This window comes from Zeus faber (assembly GCF_960531495.2).
Source record: "Zeus faber genome assembly, chromosome: 11".
Classification (NCBI taxonomy): Eukaryota; Metazoa; Chordata; class Actinopteri; order Zeiformes; family Zeidae; genus Zeus; species Zeus faber.
Genome location: NC_137205.1, coordinates 19,471,257 through 19,481,256, shown reverse-complemented (window position 1 = coordinate 19,481,256; position 10,000 = coordinate 19,471,257). Strand labels below are relative to the sequence as shown.

At 44.1% G+C, this 10,000-nt stretch overlaps 1 protein-coding gene across 1 annotated transcript in view; it reads right to left on the bottom strand.

Annotated features, from left to right (window-relative positions):
• The window catches only part of cacna1aa (calcium channel, voltage-dependent, P/Q type, alpha 1A subunit, a), a gene marked incomplete at both ends in the record, with an annotated part of 106,689 nt that overhangs the window by 96,215 nt on the left and 474 nt on the right, over positions 1–10,000 (bottom strand). The gene's annotated exons all lie outside the window — the stretch shown is intronic.

Below are 10,000 nucleotides of genomic sequence, written 5' to 3'. Positions count from 1 at the left end.
TGAGTGGCAGATGGAGAGAAATAAAGCATGAAGAAATGGTTTTGAGGAGTAAGTGTGCCGGCCTGTGGAGTCAATGCGTTGCAGCATGGGGTGGCAGAGATGAGCGTTAAAAACCTCACGAATGGTAAAGAAAATGTGTGGCGTTTCGATGGGAAAGAGAAGAGGAGAAATGGCGTCAGAGCAGAGCGTGAAGGATGGATTGAATGTGAGCGAAGGAGAGGAAGTCCAGGTAGAAAAATGTGAAAGGAGATGACAAAGACTTCAAATCATATCAGTCAAGCAGAGAGAGAGAAAGCGAGAGAGAGAGAGAAACTGAGCGAGGAGAGAGAGAGAGCGATGGAGAGAGAGAAACTGAGTGAGAGAGAGAGAGAGAGAGAGAGAGAAACTGAGTGAGAGAGAGAGAGAGAGAGAAAGTGACTGTGTGTGTGTGTGTGTGTGTGTGTGTGTGTGTGTGTGTGTGTGTGTGTGTGTGTGTGTGTGTGTGTGTGTGTGTGTGTGTGTGTGTGTGTGTGTGTGTGTTGCTATACGTGTGAGTTCCAAACTTTATCAGCCTTGTGAGGACATTTTTGATTGTGTATGAGAGTAAAAGTATGTGTGTTTTGTGTGTGTGTGTGTGTGTGTGTGTGTGTGTGTGTGTGTGTCTGTGTGTGTGTGCAAGTACTAGTCTGTTTGGTTTTATTGCTATTGAGGACCACACTTTCAAGCAGACCTTGTGAGGTTGTGAATGAGAGTTGATGTATGTGTGTAGTTTTGTGTGTATGTGTGTGTGTGTGTGTGTGTGTGTGTGTGTGTGTGTGTGTGTGTGTGTGTGTGTGTGTGTGTGTGTGTGTGTGTGTGTGTGTGTGTGTGTGTGTGTGTGTGCGCTTGTGTTTTTACACTTGTGAGGACCACGCTTTACAGCCGACCTTGTGAGGACATTTCTGGTTGTCTATGAGAGTTTATGTATGCGCACGCACGCATACATGTGTGCGCGCGCACGCATGTGTGTGTGTGTGTGTGTGTGTGTGTGTGTGTGTGTGTGTGTGTACATGTATGTATGTCCAGTACAAAGGCTTGTGTGTGTGTGTGTGTGTGTGTGTGTGTGTGTGTGTGTGTTTATGTGTGCATGTGTTTATAAAGGAGTTAGAGAGATAAAGGAAATTAAAGACAGACTGCTGACCAACCCAGCATGATCAAATCACCCCCTAAAAAAATAATACACACTTATAGATGCACACACACACAGACACACACACACACATACACACACACACACACACACACACACACACAAACACACACCCCCAGCAGTATGACGTGGATGCAGTTAGCAGTGAGAAGAAAAAGACAATAAATAATTTAGATTCTGCAGAGTGAACTCAGATCACTGACTCAAAATCCAATCCTGCAAAAAAAATCACCCTGGCCTCTCTCTTTATTTCTCTCATTCTTTCTTCCTCTCCATGGCCGCATCTGCCTTTCCCTCTGTTTTTCTAATTGGGGTCTAGCCTGTAGGGCTGGAACCATATTGTTTTGGTTTGGATTTTGCCGGCTGAAAGTGACTGGCGCACGGCAACTGCCTGAACCCAGGGAAACAGATGAAGCAAGCGTTGTATTCGGGGCAGTCCAGACATTTTGTGGTCCAAGTTTGATCCACATCGGTCAATATTTGGAGCAGGAATCAGTGAAAAAACGTTTTACTGAGGGAAGTGGAGCAGACGTAACGGAAGTAGCCAAGCGAAGGAACCAGGTATCTGCGCCAGGTCGAGATGAGAGACGGCAGGAATTGATGCTGCGGTCCATGGGAATTCAGAAAATTGTAATTTGGCTCGATAGGAAGTGATGCTGCGTTTCATGGGAACTCAGAAAACGGTAACTCGTGACTAACGCAACCTAACCTGTGCATTGCTGCCTGCAGCTACATTTCTTATTGTTTTCACTGTTCAACTTTCCACACCCCACTCTCTCTGTCTCCAGCGGACTCTCTTCTTCCATCACTTTTGTTTCCCATCCCTCCTTCTCTGGTTATCTGTCACTTTCCTTCTTTCTCTTCCCTTTGCTCTCTCTCTCCGTCTATCTCTGGATATGAGTCAGATTGAAGGCAAACCAACAAACAAACAATGCGGCGTCCTGCCTGCTGCTGGTTCACTAACCCCCATTAAATATGTCAGGGATTCTGCGGATGTGCAGTTCGACCAGAAAAATATGTACTTTGAAAGTATTCCATTCACGGAAAATAGAGTTGATCAGAGGAAAATGCAAATACATGTGAATGAATTCAATCGAACAAATGAAAATAAAATACATAAAGAAATAAAGTAAATGCAAATCAATCGCATCGGAAATAAAAGTGCTATTTAAGGACCACGTAATTTAAAGAGATTTCTCACGCTAAGGTTACGGGAGTCGCCCTGTTTGCCGAAAAGGTAACATAATAAGCATAATTATCACTCTCTCAGTATTACAGCTAACAATAATCGCCTGAACAACTCTACTTCCTGCAATGACAACATTTAAATAGGAAAAGCAAACAAACTGTCCTAGAACCCTGTTTGTGGGTGATGATTCCGACTTCAATTTTCCATCTGCACAGATTGTATCTGCGACCGAAATTTAAATGCATCCTAGAGATGAACAGGGGGATGCAATATGTATATATATATATATATATATTTTTTTTTTTTTTTTATGTGTCTTATCCTGTTGTTACTTGGTTTTATTATTCTAATGCATTTTATAGTTGTACTTTGTCTTGATATTATGCTCATGGGAGCTTCAGGGTCAGTGCACCAGGGCTTGTGCATGTTAAAGTCCTGTAGTTATGCTCTGTGGAGTAATAATGATGGAAATGTGTTTTCAGGGGAATGATCACGATCTTTCAATGTCTAAATTTATAACCCAGATCTTAAAAGAGATCTGGGTTATAATAATATTCAGCGAATTTATTAACTGCATTGTGCTTTTTTTCTTTGCTTGTATTGTTACTATGTGATGGTCTTCTATTAATGTAAATCACTTTACAGCGGGGGAAGGGCGTTCCCTGGCAATGCTACCAGTCCCTTTTTAGGGACAACTTTACCCCAAAACGGGCAAACTTTTTTTTTTCTTCATTATTTTCCCCTGTACATTTGTTTGGACAATTATTTGGTATTTTGCGTTTTCTTGCTTCATATCCGTCTCTTTGTGTGAATCTATATTCTGGTCTGTTCGTTTTTTCTCGTCTTAAACACCAGGATTTTTTCTCAGGGAACAATAACGTGCTATCATAACTTTGCGTATTTTGTCACAAATAAATGATAATGGCAACAACAAAAAAACAACAACAACCCACAAGGATATGACTTAGTTCAAATGGGATCATTTAATCAAAGGTTTACTTTCGTTTTTCTTACAATTTATGAAACCTACTGAGATTTACACTTTATAGGTTACATAAACCTTAAGGCCTTAAGGTCCAAGGTTTACGTCCCTTTTTTTACTAATTCTGTTATACTAGATTAAGTTAACTACCTTGTTGGGTTTTTGAGTTTGAGGGTGTCAATGTACAACATGGTGGCCACCCAAAATGAAACTTTGATCTTCCCTCTAAAATCGGGGAGGGAAGCCCCTGCCTAGCCGCACAGTCCTTAAATGTCACGACAGGACCAAGCCACTGGCCAGTGTGCTCCCACAAGTATATTTAAAAAGGGACAGGAATATAAAATCAAGTGCTACATGGACGAGTCAAGTATAAGGACGCTGAGATTGAAGGAAGTCAACATGCATATACACTATATGCATCTACACACACACACACACACACACACACACACACACACACACACACACACACACACATGCACACACACACGCACACACCGAATGTGTATTGTGTTTCATGCAGAGCTCAATATGACTATAGATAGCTGGAAGATATATTGACTTCGTCTCCATTTACAGCAGCGAGAGAAATACACTATAAAGGACACGGGTGTCGGAGGAAATACCATGTTGTATGCACGTGTGTGTGTATGCATGCGTGTGTGTGTGTGTGTGTGTGTGTGTGTGTGTGTGTGTGTGTGTGTGTGTGTGTGCGTCTGTTCTTGTGAGTCTGTGGGAACATACAAGCAACCTAGCTGCCACATAATGAAGAGACACTCACACCCTCTCCGGAAACAAAACAACAGAATACATGAAATTGCACTTAAATGTGCACACCTGAAACACCAGCGCGCATACCTGCTCAAACACACACACACACACACACACACACACACACACACACACAAACACACAATCATCGTCGCCACCAGCGGCAGCATCCTCCCCCCCAACAGGGTTTACGGTAACGGCAGAGGAGGGCGAGGACACCGGATACAGGGTTAGATGGGGTCACATGGGGATTTTGGGGGTCTAAGGTCGTTGTGCACTTGATATGGAACAGATAGGATCTGTGCGGTCACACAGGATGGAGGCATCGATCTGATCCACCTGTCATTCACTCACACCGACACAAAATCAGACACACACACTTCATTATACTGTTAATCTAATTATGTAATTGTATGAAATTGTCTCAGTTTTCTTTGTCAAAGGTACTTAATTTGACTGTATTTTGCATGAATACAATACATGGGCAAATGAAGTACCTTTGACGCGTTCTACTGCAGTTGTCAGCGGGACCAGACGATCATTTTAAGGAAGGTCTCTCACCATATCGTTCCAATTTTCCAAAACCCGAAACTCCAGACCATATTAAAGGTAAATAAATCATCGCTATCATCGGGAAAATGGTCAGGGACTAAAACTTAATTTGACACTAGTTTGGCTTAAATTCATGTAATGCAATGAAAAGTATTCACAATAAAGTACAGCAAGCATGTAACTATGTATCTGAACTTCAGATGGCGACCCAATAAAAATGCTAAAATATATACACTGATAGAATAATATAGTAAAATATACGAAATGCTGAGTGTTTCAGAATATCCCGTTTTCCACGCATGTTAAACACTGTTAAACAATCATTCTGCTATAACGTGGGGTATTCACTGCTCACCCTGAAAATAAACACTAATATGAATTGAACAGAAAAAAATCCCGTGTACAGTAGCCAAACATGTATTTCGGAGTTCGAGTTATTGATACATATTTTTCTCCAGAAGTCCAGAGTCGTTTCCAAAACTGAACAAAGCCGACGCCATGAAACCGACAAACATTAAATACCAGAATTTAGAAGCAGAAATCTCCACTGAAGACATGAGTCGACCACATCAACATCACAAAAGGGGATCGTGTTTGACCACAAATGAAGGCAAGCTGAGTTTAGCGAGTCCGGCAGTTATCTCAAACCATTTCTCTGATGTGGCTTAAAAACTCTTAACTTGACTCGTGACTTGACCACTGTGTATGGAACTTGTCTATAAACCCGGCGACAGTGGTGTGTGTGTGTGTGTGTGTGTGTGTGTGTGTGTGTGTGTGTGTGTGTGTGTGTGTGTGTGTGTGTGTGTGTGTGTGTGTGTGTGTGTGTGTGTGTGTGTGTGTGTGTGTGTGTGTGTGTGTGTGTGTGTGTGTGTGTGTGTGTGGTGCGGGGGCTCGGGCCGTTGCCTGGAACGACCTTTTACGATGGAAAGCTGAAGCGCTGGTGTTGGAGAACCGGCTCCGACCGGCACGACTCACTCCACTGAATCACCCTTTAGCACAGAGACAATTTAGCAAAGGCCTCATCTGGACGACGGGCAATTACATCCGAATCAGACAGCCACGACCCCATGACTGACGGGAAATGGCCGTCTTGTATCAGGGGCTGGCAAACAAGACAGAGAGCCTCGGTTGGAAAGGGTTCATATTTGGCTGATGTGATCTTTTTTTTTGCCTAAAATATAGATTGATTTTAGGGTTAAAAATAAGGGATGAAACGCTTTCCGCAACATCCCCAAAAATCACACGATGCTATGTATTCATGGAGCTTGTGTCTGTCTCAAAGCTGATTATGGTTGGCTATACGGTAAGGAAAGGAGCAAATGGTGATTTTATGGACAGAATAACACTTGGAAAACAACCAATGTCCCCCTGAAAGGCCGGTTGCTGCCAAAGTCGACTGGGGGACGGGTGTAAAAGATGGATGACGAAGAGATAAACAAACTGGAAGGACAAAGGATGTACAGCAAACTGAAATAACAGACATAAAGCGCCTGCAAGAGATAGAAAGAGGGAGAAAAAAAAAAACACAAATGAGAAAATGCAAAGAAAGAAATGTGGAAGCGGCAGTAAAACAGAAGCAAGGGGGCGGGAAAAGCACTATATTGCGATATGAGTAAAAAGATAAAATTCCTCCCAAATAACTTTTTCTCAGGAACACCGTCGCCAGAGACCATTTTTAAAGTTTAAATGTTTATAGGTGTCATTAGTGAAATTTAAGCGATGCCAGCACCTCTACCCTGCCCTGGAATGGAGATCCATCATCATCCCCTTCTCATGGGGTCCTCCTCTTCCAATGAGGGTTTTTTGGGAGTTTTTCTTTTTCTTTCTTTCCTGTCTGAGGGCTGAGGGTTAGGGGGTGCCGTCAGAAAGTCCTTTAAACGTGGGCCCCTAAAGCCCTGCGGGACTTTGACTGCGATAAAGGGCTTTACAAATAAACCTGACGTGACCTGACAGTCTGCTTTGGATGGGCTCCCTAACAACACAAGGTCTGATCAGAAAGTTCAGACTTGTCTCCTCGTGTATTTTCAAAAGGAAAACGTACACGAAGCCTCGTTATTATGTGCTGACTCTTCACAGTAATCCCACTGAAGTGATGAGTGGCATTTCCCCCAAAGTTCCTGACACTTTTGGAACGACGCTGGAAGTCTTGGACTGTTCTGCGTCTCAGTACTGCCTTCATATTTAAGATGGTCAGTCGGAATGTCAGCAAATTTCCTCCCTTTCGGCTTCACTTAGATTTTTGGGAGCGGGAAACAAAATCCCACACAGGGCGATTGGGTGAATGCATCACCCCATCATGTTGATTTTCCCTAAATAATTTCCTGGATAGGGACAGCGGCGTGTGGACGAGCGTGGTCATGCCGCAGAAACCAACGTCCACTTCACCACGACTCTCCTCAATGATTTCCTTAAATTTGAATTTAAGGAATAACCTCTCACTAAAAGACCCGATTGACTGTTTGGCCCTGAGGTGAAAAGGTTTGTGGTGAACTCTACTCAGAAGAACTTTCCCATCAGACCTCCTACGTTGGGTTGGCGCGACGGAGAAGAGCCCCCTAAGTAGCTCTTCCATTTCTGCCGAACGGCCCAATTAGTGTGTATAGTTATGTCATGGCTCGAGCATCCGGACGGATCAATACAATCATTATTTCGATTTCTTCCCTCTCACATGAACCCACGCCCAGACGTGTGCACAGACATTGTTTGTGGGCGAAACCCACTTTTTTTTTTTTTTTTAACACAGCGTGGTAGAATATCTCTCCCAGAACGGTGAAATGTGCTACAACCGGTGATGTGAAATTGTGGCACCGCGCAACGTTTTGGCAAAAGTGTTGTCAGCACCTACCGCTCTGGTAATACATGAGAACGCACACGCACACACACGTGCACAAACAAGTGTTTGCACATTTACTTACACCGATCAGCCGCAACATTAAAACCACTGACAGGTAAAGTGAAAAATGTTGCTCATCCCGTTCCAGTGGCACCTGTGAAGCGGTTGGATATATTAGGCAGCAAGCGAACAGTCAGTTATTGAAGTTGATGTGTTGGAAGCAGGAAAAATGGTCAAGCGTAAGGATCTGAGTGACTTTGACAAGGACCAAATTGTGATGGCTAGACGACTGGGTCAGAGCATCTCCAAAACGTCTGGTCTTGTGGGGTGTTCCCGGTATGCAGTGGTTAGTATCTACCAAGAGTGGTCCAAGGAAGGACAACCGGTGAACCGGCGACAGGGTCATGGGCGCCCAAGGCTCATTGATGCACGTGGGGAGTGAAGTCCAGCCCGTCTGGTCTGATGCCACAAAAGAGCTACTGTGATATGATAGAAAGGTGTCAGAACACACAGTGCATCACAGCTTGCTGCGTATGAGGCTGTGTAGCCACAGACCGGTCAGAGTGTCCATGTTGACCCCTGTCCACCACTGAAAGCACCTAAAATGGACATGTGAGCGTTAGAACTGGACCATGGAGCAATGGAAGAAGGTGCCTGGTCTGATGAATCACGTTTTCTTCTACATCATGTGGATGGTCGAGGTTAGGGTCTGATCCCATGGAGCATCTGTGGGATGTACTGGAACAACAAGCCTGATCCATGGAGGCCCAACCTCACAACTTCCAGGACTTAAAGGATCTGCTGCTAACGTCTTGGTGCCAGATACCACAGGACACCTTCAGAGGTCTTGTGGAGTCCATACTCGACTAGTCAGAGCTGTTTTGGCGGCAAGGGGAGCTACACAATATTAGTGGATATTAGTGGTTGTTTTAATGTTGTGGCTGGCAGGTGTATATACCCAGGTACACATTTGTACAGGAACACATAAAAAAATACAATATTTAAATTTACAATATGATGTGCATGTGTCCTCTATCAGCTGTAGGAAGGTGTCTTTCCATAGGATTGGGTATCAGTGGTTGAACACATACACACACAGGCCAATTTTTTCCCTCCGTCGCTCCCTCCATTTCTTTCTGTCTCCTTGCCATCCCCTCCCCCCGTCTCTTCTATTTCTCCTCGTGTTTGAAGCACTGGCACATGCTGACATCAGCAACCCAACAGCGCCCTCAAGCCCCCCCCCCACCCCCCCGCCTTCCCAAAAAACACACACACACACTCACGCACGCACACTCGCACACACATACTTATACTCACACATACACACACACACACGCGCACCTTCACTCACACACACACACACACACGCACACACACACGCACGCACACACATACACTCAAATATGCACACACACACACACGCGCACCCACCCACACACATACACACACACACACAAGCACACACACACACATGCCCTCACACACACATACACACACACGCATATGGACTCACATCACACACTGAAATGCAAAACCACACAAACACACACATGTAAGAGGTGTGACACATCGTGATAAACAGCCTCATAACAGGGGCTGGTTCACAGGTCTCTCCTGGTTATGGCAGTAATTACCCATCCCCCGCTCATTAACATCTGGATAAAATAAATTTCACTCAGTAGCCTCCACTCGCGGCTTCCCAAAGCCGTTGTACTGTGACGCCTGCTCAATTAGAAGGCCCAAATCCAGCTCAAACAACCGTCAAGACATGACAAATTCATAGGGGTGTGCATCAACTGCTTTGACGACATATCGTATGATCACCAACACTGCTATGGAAAATGAAGTACCAGCGTTGGCCCGGTAGGGGTACAAGGGCTTACCACACCAGCAGTACCCGCCATGGCTGTGCTGCTCAAAGTGGGATCCATTGAGCTTCCAGGGGGTCCCCAGCAAAACAAGTAATCGTTAAACTTCATCATTATTTCATTTATAAGACATCAGCAGCATAAGAGTACAATAATGACTGAGATGAGTCATGGTTTCACTGCTATCTCCCTAACTATTGTGTAGACAGGTATGGGACTTTGGACTAAATCATATCCAACAATAAAGAGCTTCTGAAATCGAGGTCCCAGAGACAAAATCTTTGGGTCTGTGGCCTAATACATATCAAATTGGGGGTTCTCAACATGAAAAAGGTATAAAAAAGTACCTACAGTATGCCAAGGTACAATATCATTGACGTGGGTTGTTGTTTGTAATTTCGTACCACCGGTAACAAATTTATGTCTCGCTGGTACAACAATAGGACACATCTGGTACAAATGTATCCTTTACAGGGTACAGCTGGTGTGACAAGCCATTGCACTCCTGAAGGTACAACGCTGCACTTCATTTGAAAAGCACTCTGTTAAATTAAGGCCACCACTTTGGGTAAAATTTGTCAAAATATGTGATATGCAGTACTGTTGAGTGCAGTAAGGTGCACCAAGTGCTTCCCAA